The 10,352-nt window shown below is 37.8% G+C and overlaps 1 protein-coding gene across 6 annotated transcripts in view; it reads right to left on the minus strand.

Moving 5' to 3' along the window:
• The window catches only part of Dock10 (dedicator of cytokinesis 10), a 302,587-nt gene that overhangs the window by 181,364 nt on the left and 110,871 nt on the right, over nt 1–10,352 (minus strand). The gene's annotated exons all lie outside the window — the stretch shown is intronic.

Below are 10,352 nucleotides of genomic sequence, written 5' to 3' on the forward strand. Positions count from 1 at the left end.
CTGACAGAACAGAACACAACATAGAGACACACTGTGGTGAAAATAAGTGAGTCTGAAAAAGATAGGCAGATAATCACACAGTATTAAAATTCTGAACGCGAAAAATTGCACACCCTCTGGGAAGCCCCCACAGAGTGAAAGTTAGTGGGAGGTGGAGAAGCAATGTGTCATTGCAGAGCTGATATGTTTCCTCCACACTGTATATGACTCACACAGTGAGAAAAATGGGACTCTTCACCCTGGAAGAAATAAAACAGACAACCAAGGACACAATGGGAGGAGTTCCCCTAACCCTTTGAAGTATTTACATAAACTAAATGAAAAGATTGATCTTTGGGTTGTTTTGTTCTGTTTTGAGGTGGCTCCCAGAAGCTTGAGGGATTAGCATGAAACCTAGATGCTAAAATGATCTTGCAAATGGCAGAAAGAATTAATAGCAACTGTCCACCAACTTCCTAGCTCCCCCTCTTACTGTCCCACCTCTGCAAAGCAGGGATATTTAGCTTTGATTCTAAGGCCTGTCCTGAAAGCCCCACACTGGTAAAATCCCCCAGGATTCTCATCGATGTTTTAAAAACTGCTAATGGGTTTCTCAAAGTAGCAGTCAATATTTATTTTGATGATATTCCAAATATTACAAACAGCAAAATGTGAACATTGTGGGCCCAAAGCAAAGATGTCTATGCATTTTCTGTATAAACAAACAAACAAACAGACAAACAAACCCCCCCAAAAACCTTAAATGCTAAAGTAAACTGAGGGCAATGTAAGGTGAATTTTTTTTTCCTGAAAGGGCCTATCCAGCAAAGTGACTAAACTTAGCAAATAAAAAGCTAGAGAGCTCTATGAGACATTTGAAAAGAAGGAGATGAATTGCCCAACATGATCTATTTAGTCAAAGCACTGGGAAATACTGAGCATTAGAGGTAGAACACACAGAAGCTATGGGGTAATTAGGAAGTTTTTTCTAGAAGTGCTACATCTTCATTTAGATTGTAAGTTCCAATCCTTCATTTCCAAGGCAAAAGCTAATTGCAAGGGTCGTAGATAGCTAGATGATAGATAGATAGATGATAGACAGACAGATAGATAGATAGATGATAGATGATAGATGATAGATAAGATGATGGATATATGATAGATGATAGATATGCAAATGATAGATAATGATAGATGATAGATGACAGAGAGATGATAGGTAGAGCCAGAGACACAGAGAGATGGAGGTAGGGAGAGAGGTATGAATGTGTGGACATGTATGTGTGGGCATGCATGTGTGAGCATGTGCATGGCAATGCACATGCATGTAGATGCTAGAGGTCTATGTCCGGTGTCTTCAATCACTCTCAACCTTATTTTTTGAGACAGGATCGCTCACTGAACCAAGAGCTTGTCATTTTGGGCTAGGCTGGCTGAGTTCCTGGGAGCTTCCTGTTTCTGTTTCCTCAGCTCTGGGGTTACAGACACATGCCGCCATGCCTGGTGTGGGTGCTGGGGATCCAACTCAGGCCCTCATTGTTGTCAACAAGCACTTTGTTCACAGAACCATCTTCCCAGCCCCATGTTAGATCAGTCACGAGTGTCCTAAGCAGTGGTATTTCACTCCGTGTAGTCTCAGGTCTTAATCATTTTTATCTATTACTTCTTACCTTTCAACAACCTGTATTTATATTAAAAGCTGCCTTTGGGGACCTTCAAAGTGTAAAACACTTTACTTATTCTGAATCCTCTCTCATTTTTTTTTCCTAAAAGGAATATGTATTCTATATATGCCTGGAACACAGACAATAAAAGTAAAATGCACTGTGAAAACCTACCAGAAAGCTTTTATCTCTGCCATAGGTTGGGGAAGTCATTTATGTCCCTTTCCTCCAGCAAAGCATCTGTGTCTTAAGTACATTATGCTGGTCATGTATCACTGTAGCAGCTCATGGCATAGCTGCTAAGACCCTTCTCTGTTTCTCCTTCCTTACCCCCAATGTAAGCAGAGGAGTGATTGTGATATTTGTGGGTTGTCACTCATAAGCTTAAAAGGCAATGACATAAGGATGATGGGAGTGGCCTTCTATAGTCTTGTTCTTGTAATCTCTTAAATTTTGTGCCTCATTAGTCCCAATCTTGCATGTTAATTAAGAAACTGGGGCTAGGAGGGTAGCTTACTTAGTATAGCATTTGCCTTATAAGCACTAGGTCCTGAGTTTACCCCCAGAACCCAAGTAAAAAAATACCATGCATGGTGGTGGTTGACTACTTGTAATCCCAGAAGCAGAGACAGGAGGATCCCCAGGGATCACTGGCCAGCTAGCCTAGTCCAGTTGGTGAGCTACAGGCCCATGAAAGACCCTGTTTCAAAGGCAGTGGATGGCCTTCCCAAGGATGACATCTGAGTCTTTCCTCTGACCTCCACAGACATACACACACATGTGTATTTGTACCTGCACATATATGTGCACATACATACACATAAAAGCATAAAACAACAAAATTGGAGGCAAAAAAGATCTTTGAAAGGAAACTTTTAACTGAAGCACAAACTCTATCCAAAATTAATCTTATTCAAACTAGTACAATAAGCAAATCAGAGTTCCAGGGTCAAAAGTTATTGATAGAACGAAAGACATATTAAATTCTCTACTTTTCTTCATAGATCAATAAAAGGTGCAGTCTTCAAACATTTGGAAAAGCACATTTTTACGTATTCATTTCAATAGCATATTGGGCAATTCATTAATGACAGTCATCGGGCCTTTCCTATCTAGAATATTACACTAAGATTATTTTGACATGGGAAATCTCAAATCCAGCATATCTACTTCCTAAAATTTGGCCTCTGGGGGGACATACTAGCAAACTATGTCTTTCCAAAGATTTGTTAATGCGTATGATTCAAAGTAGTCAATATAATTTTGTCCATATGAATTCAGCAAGAAAACTATAATTACAAGGGCTAGGGATGTAATTCAGTTGATAGAGTACTTGCCTAGCATGTATGAGGCCTGAAGTTTAACTCCTAACACTGCATAAATTGCGTGTGGTGATGTACATGTATAATCCTAGCCCTTGGGAGATAGAGGTAGGAGGATTAGAAGTTCAGGGTTGCCCTGAATTACAAAGTTAGTTGTAGACCAGTCTGGGATACAGGAGGAGAGAGAGAGAGAGAGAGAGAGAGAGAGAGAGAGAGAGAGAAGAGAGAGAGAGAGAGAGAGAGAGAGACAGAGAGAGACAGAGACAGAGAGAGAACCCAAAGTGGTATTATTATGCCAAATCTATTATGGAGTAGATTCCATAATACCTAGAACCTGAGATTTAACAAAGCTTGCCATGAAAGCTTTAGGTATCCATGGTGGTGAGAGCCCAGGGTTATGAAAGTATCAATTGTTTCTAAAGCAAGAGAGGTATCTGCTTAGAGTTTTGGTCAAAGTAAAAGGCATATACAAGGATGGTGGGATCAGTTCATTCCATTTCTCACTCTTGCTCCTTGCAGAGACATTGAGTGGAACTGGAAACTGAGCAGCATAGATTTATTGCTTTAACCAGGGTCGAGTTGTCCCTCCTGAATTTAATGGGCCTGTTTCTTTTTGGAAATGCACCAAGTGGGATAAGGTGTGTGCCAAGATTATCCTGAATCGAATTGGATTTTTATAGTGCTTTTTACTCTTATGCTTTCTCTCAAATGAGTAATGAATTTCATTTACCATTCTAAAGTCACTGTGCCTGGGAAAGGCACCCACCAGTACCTGTTATTATGCAGCAGAGGGATGTTGCACCACAGCAGTTACAGGCCCTATTCTTCTTATATAGTATTAAAAAGGGTTGTTTGATCTAGTTCCCCAAATCCATAACTCTCTTCCAAATTAACTTCACAGCAGAAGAATGGGTTTCTGCCACAAAACAAAAGCTTTCTTCCCTGTACTTACTTCACAACTTCTCATGATATACCAACACCATGTCCAAGCCCTAGAGTGGTGAAGCTGCCATCTTGGTAACAGTCCAGGCTGTCAAGACCATTCAGCTGGGTTGAAATACGCAGACTATCCATGCCTTAACTAAGGGCTATAATTTCCAGAGAAAAGAATAGCATCATAATGATCTGAATTATTTTCATCAGTATAATTCAAAACCAACTGGATGAAGAAATGACATTGAAGAAAATAAACACTGAAGTATATAACCCTAAAAAGGTCACATGATTGAGTTGCCAACCTAGATCTTTCTCCAGAATAGAAGTATAGTCCAACTAAATAATAACCTGGGCTCTCTAGCCTTGTTTTAGCAAAGTTCAAAGTACACTGGGGGATGTGGTTACAGGCTTTCTCTATTAAGATACAATGGGGTATGTGTTATGTAGGAAGAGTGTGAATGCCCTGGGTTTCAGTCCTGGCACCACTTCCGTGGGACTTTGGGCATGATAACTAAAATCCTTATGCCTTGGTTTCTACATTTATTGAATGGCTTAGTAGGGGCCACACCAGAAGATGAAATGAGGTTGTACTTCTTAGAAGAGCACTCAGACTATAAAATTACTTTCCTAAACATTAAGTAAAGGCTGGGATCTTAAATTTCACTAATTCTTGCAGTGTAAGTATAATGTTCATAACAGAGACTCAGTAAATAAGTGTTTAGTAATTAACTTTACATAGTTTTTATTCCATCTAGATCTAGGAATAACGTTTCTAAGATTCTACCTGAAAGAAATAATCACACATATAATTCAAGATATATATATATAAGGATGTCTTTGCAATATTATTTTTGTAGTAAGATGGGAAAATGTATTCACTTTTATCCAAAGATAAGAAAAGTAGGCAGGCTGGTGGAGGCCATGCCTAACCAGAGAAAATATCAAAGTTGCATTTCCAAGAAGTAGCTTGTAATTTTCAAGAACCATGGGTAGTAGAGAAATGCTTAATGCTACAAGGAGTTTGGGGAAGGGCGTTAAGACTAGGAGAAGGACTGGGTAATCTCTGGAGATCTGTATAGTTCATGCTGTGGATTTACTGAGCTCGTCAGTGCTTCAGTAGAGTTAGTTACTGACCATGCTTTGCATATACTTGTTATTGTTGGAAACCTGAGTAACATGAAGTCCATGGTCATTTATGACAGTAAACATTGCTACAATAGATAAGGCAAAGAAAGGGTACTCTCTCAGGAGAGAATCTCAAGGTCATTTTGACAATGTTTCTAGATACCCACATGCTATGACATTAGACTAGGAATTTATACTACCTAGGTCTCAAAGGAAGAGTTAGGCTGTAAGGGCATTGCCTGACTGGAGAGCTGATCTTCTTTAAGGGAGTGACTCTAGATAGGCTGACTAGACCTCAGTGGATGAACCTGCATGAGAGGCACCTGGGTACAAATGCTTGACTGGACAGGAGTTAACATATACAACAGAATGCATGAAATTCCGTAAAGGGGTATGGAGGGACGTGGAAGGGGAAATAGTTTGATTAAGTTCTGTTATATGAAATGTACAAAAACTCAATAAAATATTTTTAAAAATAAATGAAACAATAAATGTTCATTAAAACTGTTTTTGTGAAGTTTATAATAAAAACCAAGGTTGCTTATTTATTATTTAATGAAAATGAGAATTACTATTGTATAATAGACTATAAATGTATGACTTTAAATCTTTAGAGAAATCCGATTACCAATATGGATCCAAACATTACAGTTTATTATTTTGGGGTGATACTGTGATATTTAGGATTTTGTTGTTTTTACATTTCTGCATGAACATGCATTTCTTTCATCGTGGTAAAAAGATGAACTTGCTTTCACAAAAGAATCACATGTTCATTAAAACACTGGGGAGTTATTTGATTTTAAAATTGTTCACCCTTTGGAAATCTACCAGAGAGGAAGCCTAGAAATATCACAGTGGAACTTCAGGTTGAAATTCAACCACCAACAGATTCAAGTAATTAAAGTATACACGCAATGCTGGGAAAGGAGACCAGGAAAAAATAATTACAAATTGGGAACGTGGTCCTAGAAGCTAATGCCAGCAAAGTCAAGAACACAAAGAGATTTAATGACCAAAGTATTTTTTGCTTTGTAGGGAGCCACAGACATCTGGTCAGTGACTTAAACACCTTCCTGAAATGGTGCTTGCCGTAAAGGGTTCCAAGTCAGAAGGTCTAGTGGGAAGTTTAGAATCTTTACCCACCAGCTAGTAACTTGACTAAGTCATTGAAATCTTACCCGATATTAATCTGAGAGCATAAAAGGGCATGTTATCATAAGGATTAAGGAGACAAAATATGTAAGCATGGCAAACGAATCGCTAAATACCAGATAAATATAGATTTATTTTTATTTGGAAATTATTGAAGATTATTTTACTCTAAAATTTATACCATAAGCAAGTCAAACCAACCAAACAATTGTACCAACTACATTAAAATTTTCATTTACCAAGAATTGTTCCGCACATGTTACATTTCTTATTGAAATTTCCTTTAAAAAACTAGGAAAAGGAAGATTCTAATCAAGGTAGAAGAGCTAATAAAACAGGGGAAAATGTTAAAAAGAAAAGGGGAGCAGCTTTTCTTTGGATCTCCTAAGTCAAGACAGGTATTTCTATTGCCTTTAAGAAAAAGAAAGGCAATCTACCTAAGCATGTATATGAGCAACTGAACTTGATGTTGAAAATTCTACCTTTTGTTTTCCTTGAGAAGCAGCCTTGAAAATACTTTCGTGCATTTATACTTACAAATCAAAAGAAAATGATTAAAGACTGGTTTAATATTAAACTCATTAGCTCTGCAAATAGAAATATCTAGAAAAAAATCAGTGTTGTAACTGTTATACTTAAAATGCTGTTCTGTAGCATTAACTTACACAAATACAAAAGAGTCTGTCCGCTGTATGGAGCTATTCAGGGAATGGCTGGTGGACTTAGGAAACAACAGTCTGTACAGAAAACCCTTCATGTTTCTAGGCTGTAATTCTAGGTTCTAAGTTGTGAGTTGGGGAGATGGGCCTTTGTTACTTACTACTTAGGATGCTCTAGTTCTGTTGGTCTGCATCAGTTATTTCTGGTTCTCCTTTCCAGAAAACCTAGTCTTTTCAAAAAATTATATGAAGGAATTTTCCCCTTATGTTTGAGCGGTTTTATGTTCTTTCTGTGACATATCCTGGGATGCTGTTTCGGATTTGCCAGCCTTCCGGGCCGCTCACCCTGTCATTTCTACATACCTGAATCTTCACTTTCGATATTCATAACATAATTAACTTTATACCTGTATATCTCTTTCAGTGTACAGAACTATTCATCCTGATTAACAACACAGAAAAAAGCAGCAATAGATATTTACTTTAGGACCAATGGCGTAGGCTCTATTAGCACACAACAGCATGGAGATAAATAGCCCCCAGTGATCATTCACAGGGTATTTAGAATGATTCTAAAATAGTAATAATTCCAATCTTGAACTCTTCAGAGCAATTAATAAACATATCTGCTAAGTAACTTCAGTGTTATCAAGATAACAAACTGAATTTCATAGAACAAATAAACGATTTAAATGAGATACAAGCTCTTTAGTCATTAATATAATCTAAGAATCTTTGGCCTTAATGCAATCAGAATGGGTCCAGCTTCCACACTATTTGTGTTTAAAACAAATAGGAAGATTGGAGAGAGTCTGTACAGCTGCATCCACGGCCACAGCTGTCACCCCATGGTCCCATGTCAGACTTAATTCAGCCTTTCATCAGGGGGAGTACCACTGGGTGACCTCTTAGATGTCTGAGCTTCAGAAAACAAGGGCAGCTTTTCTTAGCAAAAAGGAAATGATTAAGTAAGGAATAAGCCATCTTATGCTGACCCTTTAACCTTCTGTCTTGAGCCACAGAGTTTCATGAGAATGGAAAAACACCAGCTAAATCAAAGTTAAGAACTGTACAGCTGAGCAAACTCAGATTAAGCTGAGTTTTGAAATGGTTTCCTTGGTAACAAAGACAGACATAGATTGCAAAACAAATCAACCAGCAGTTGCTCTTTGAAAGCGTTTTTGCCCATTTTGGTAAAATGAAGGAATATAAAGTTGATGAAATATATGCAATGTTTTTAGCTATGAGGTAAATATGATTAATTCTTCACATTTAATATAATTCATTAGAAAATCAAAGACAAAACCAGTCTTAGAGGATTTATTATATAAGAGATATCCTCAAATTGAGTTCAGATTTTTGCAGTATTGTTTTTCTTTTTTGGGGACATCAAACCTTTTAGAACATGTCAAAATTCCCATAGTTTTGCATCGCAAACGAATAAATAAATGACAGCAAATGTTTCTCTGTACAATGTTGGTGTTTACAAAGGTATAGGAAATATCCAAGAAGATCTAAATCAAAGTAAATTACATCCCTAAGTTTTCCAGAAACACTTGAAAAATAAATAAATATCATTAAAAATACACCATAACCCAATTACGAGCATGTATGACACCAGCGAAATTAAGGCTTTGGCACAAGCTGCAGAGAACTTTAAATTTATATGAGGTCTGTGATAAAAGTTGCCACTGGATGACACTTAGGACCTTAACAGCCACACAGACTTTTACTCACAGGTCAAGAGGTTGTGTGTGTGTAATGTGTATGTGCACACACATAAGCACAAATGTAACAGTCCTTTCAACTCCATCCAAAATTTTCAATAAATTTGTCTGAAATCACAGCCCATTATCTTATCCTGTTTCTTATCTGTGATACTTGAACTTGAACATGCTTAGTGGACAGTTTTTGGACTTGGGTCTCTGCAGCACACATAACACCTTCTTTTAGGATTAGCATTGCTTTACCTTTTAAAGTCTCCCATTGTCATACCCTAAATATCTAGTCTTCATAGGTCTGAGCATTAGAAGTGTCCTGCTTCTCTGTTGGTCAGTGGGGATATTGCCTATGCAAAGCCTATTCCAACATTCCTTCTAGAATTCCCAATCTTGAATGGAGGTATGCTCAAGCAGATGAGGCCTGAAAGCTGTCTATCTCTGGAGCTTGCTCCCATGCAACTGTCCATTGCTTCCTTCCACGAACAACCCTGTTTCCCAATGCTTCAAACAGCTCTGAGTGCAACGCTGGTTCGTTTCCAAGCCTGTTTGCATCTTGCCTTCTGTTCCCTTCTCTGGACTGTAGCTGTTGACCTGAGTAGGTTTCTAATTCTTGCAACTGAAGAAATCTAATCTACAATAGGGATCATCAGTTCCCTGCTTTACATTTATCTGAATTTCAGTGTTGATGTAGAACCTCTTGTAGTGAATGACTTCTGCCTTTGAAATGCAAGAATTCAACATTTGTATTACAGATGCACACCGATATCATTAGGCTCTGTGAAAAAAAAATACACTAGGTATCATGTGCCCTGGGAATTCGGGGCCTAGATAACATTTTAGCTTTACTAAGTTATATATGAAGTACAGCTCTGAGCTCTAATTTTCCATGAACAAAAACTCGACCATCAATCCCTATGATACCAGAACATTTTGAAGTCAAACAAAAGAGTTTATGACAACATTTGCCTTAGGGCTGATAGTCATGTGCCATAATTTCACTGTCCATAGGAGACGCCTCTTTGTGCTAGACGTGCTGGCAGATCTCTTTGGTACAGGTATCCCTAAGCCATTCCTAGTCCCAGACCACTTTGTTTTATTCTGTTTTTATCTCAAGAGTGACATTTGTTCTATCTTTTATATTAAAACTAATTCATACATGCTTGCTTGTAGAAAAAACATAGTCACATCGAAATATTTAATAAGAATAACAGTAGCTACTGTAACTTCAAATCATTTTAGCGAAGATAATCACATTTATTACTTTCTTATTACTGCTATTATGGTCAATATCAAGGACTATGATACATATTCAATGCCTTCTATCATTGAATATCTATATTAACTTTAGAAGAGATTATCAGAGTTGCTTATTTTTTTCCAAATAGATGATATTTAGATCCTGAGGACTTGTGCCACATGATTAGCAAGTGATGGAAGACGTGATATTTCAACCAGGTTGGTCTTGAAGCCTGTGATCCACTCTATTTTACACTGTTGGCAACTTGGACTTTGGCTTGCAGGGACAGAAAAGAGAATTCATTTTCCTGTTGGGAAGACTCTGGAACAGACCCATAATTTGGGGTACTATTTTTGCCCCCTTTGTGATTTTCACAGTGAAGGGCATTAGGAGGCTGACCACTTGAGTGAGAACACTGTATAACTCGTGAAAGAAAATGGAAGGGACTGAAAATAAAAACTATTTTTGAGAGGGCAAGAAGATGAGGAAAAGAAAGTGAAAGCTACAAACTGTGTGTGTGTGTGTGTGTGTGTGTGTGTGTGTGTGTGTGTGTG

This window comes from Nannospalax galili, unplaced genomic scaffold (genome assembly GCF_000622305.1).
Source record: "Nannospalax galili isolate Female #2095 unplaced genomic scaffold, S.galili_v1.0 scaffold127, whole genome shotgun sequence".
Lineage (NCBI taxonomy): Eukaryota > Metazoa > Chordata > Mammalia > Rodentia > Spalacidae > Nannospalax > Nannospalax galili.